Raw genomic sequence first — 2411 nt, forward strand, 5'->3', positions numbered from 1 at the left:
AGGCTACATGTTGAAAATATGGTTAAGAAAATAGTACCTCTCCTCAAATTATTATTAATATTATTAATAATATGTTTTTGAGAGAAGGTCTTGCTGTGTTGCACAGTCTGGAGTGCAGTTATGTGATCATATTCACTGTAACCTCAAGCTCCTGGGTTCAAGCTACCCTCCCATCTTGGCCTCAGCACTGGGATTATAGGCAAGAGTCACTATGCTCAGTCCTCAAATTGTTTATAGGTAAGATAGACCTATCCCATGTTTTCCCAGTAAACTACACATCTATGTGTCCTTTAAAATCAAATTTAAAAATACAAAAATTAGCTGGTCATGGTGGTGCAGTCCTGTAATCCCCACTATTCAGGAGGCTGAGGCAGGAGAAACGCTTGGACTCGTGAGGCGGACATTGCAGTGAGCTGAGAGCGCACCACTGCACTCCAGCTTGGGCAACAGAGCAATATTCTGTATCAAAAAAAAAAAAAAAATTATGATTCCTTTTACTCTCAAATGGACCGTAGTATGTATGACTAGTGATATGACTATTCCATTTACAAACTATTGCTACAGAATGTGTATTTCTTATATGGTATACAGAAATATTGAAAGAGCTTGAATTTTATCCTACTTGCATCCATTAAAGCAACTACTTTTAAATCTCATTGAAAGCTGAATAAATATCTGATTACCTTTCAAAAGGATCAACCTCATGCACAGAAATCAGTAAATTAATTCCATCCAGCCGTGATAAATCTTATTTGCAGAAATATATATAAAGAATATTATGACAACGTATTATAAATTGATTGCAAGTAAACCGGTAGTTTTCCTATGGGAGGAAGATATGGTATTTACTCCTACAACTAAATTTTCCCATTCTTGTTTTAGAAAAAACCTAGATATGGAACACTAGTCATTAAGACATTAATTGTGGGTGTAGAATATATTTTAAAGAAACCTACTGAAGAAGTAATATTTTTAAAACAATACAAGTAAGCTGCTGGAATGCAAATATGAATATGAATTGAACTCAATGATAAAATAGAAATGGAGTAGATTCAGAATAATTAAGAAAAGTTTACTCAGAACTCTGAAGAAAGAATTAAATAATTCTCACTTTTCTAAGAAATTTTTCCTTAACTATATACAGGTTCAATCTATACATTAGGTTAAAGAGATGTTTTGAGGATTTTTAAAGTAATTCAACCCACCACAAAGTTTTGAGGCATACAGAGGTTCTAAACACATATTTTTGCTAACAATACACTTTTTTGCATATTTATAAATACTTAACAGAAATATAGTCTGCCTCTTCAGAAGCATAGTCTGTTTTTTCACAGAAATAACTTGGAAGATGGTAACTCTCCATCTTATATAAACAATAAGGTATACAAATATTTTTTCAATGCTAACGAGTAATATTGTTAGTTACTAATACTTAGAATAAATGGCTTGAATATTATCTGTGTATGTTTAAGAAGAAAGCTCGGCCTGGCACAGTGGCTCATGCCTGTAATCCCAGCACTTTGAGAGTCCAAGGTGGGCGGATCACTGGAGGTCAGGAGTTTGAGACCAGCCTGGCCAATACGGCGAAACCCCGTCTCTACTAAAAAGTACAAAACTTAGTAGGGTGAGGTAGCATGCACCTGTAATCCCAGCTACTCGGGAGGCTGTGGCAGGAGAATGACTTGAACCCGGGAGGTGGAGGTTGCGGTGAGCCGAGATTGTGCCAGTGCACTCCAGTTTGAGCGACAGAGTGAGACTGTTTCAAAAAAATAAAATAAATGAATAAATAAGAAGCAAACTCACATCATATTTTGTAGTGTATGGAGAAAAGGGGAATGACTTTCTTGTCTTTATCTACACAAATACTCTATCATACCTACAAAAGTGTGTATCTTACAGTATATGCGCATTCAATATTTGATGGATTGTTGAATTGAGAAAATAAGTTGAGAGACACAATTGAACATTTGTGTATTTTTTGTGAAAGTAAATGAGATGATAAAGAAGATGCACATTTTTCTCTACAGTTTCTGCGTTAAAATAATAACTTGCTAATTCTTGTAAAATGAGTAAGTGAAACTAGATCATTTCCAAATGATCCTACAGCACTATTTTTAATGACATTTCTTCTTTGTTTGGGGGGAAGAAAACAAAACTTTTAAGTTATGTTTATCCAAGGCACCTGGAGTATGCCACAAATTGCAGTAAATTGAAATGATTTCTAAGGAGAAACCATGTAAACACGATGACTTTAAAATGATTCTTTGTGTAAATAACTTGTCGCATGTTTTAGCTTGCTTTGAAAATAAATATTTTGAGGAGGGTATATTACCTAGAAGTTTGTATTTTATTTCCTTTTTGCATTTTTTTCTGAATAGTATTAGAATTTTCAAATATTTATCAATAAATTT

Source organism: Mandrillus leucophaeus, unplaced genomic scaffold (assembly GCF_000951045.1).
Source record: "Mandrillus leucophaeus isolate KB7577 unplaced genomic scaffold, Mleu.le_1.0 Scaffold312, whole genome shotgun sequence".
In the NCBI taxonomy this organism is placed as follows: domain Eukaryota; kingdom Metazoa; phylum Chordata; class Mammalia; order Primates; family Cercopithecidae; genus Mandrillus; species Mandrillus leucophaeus.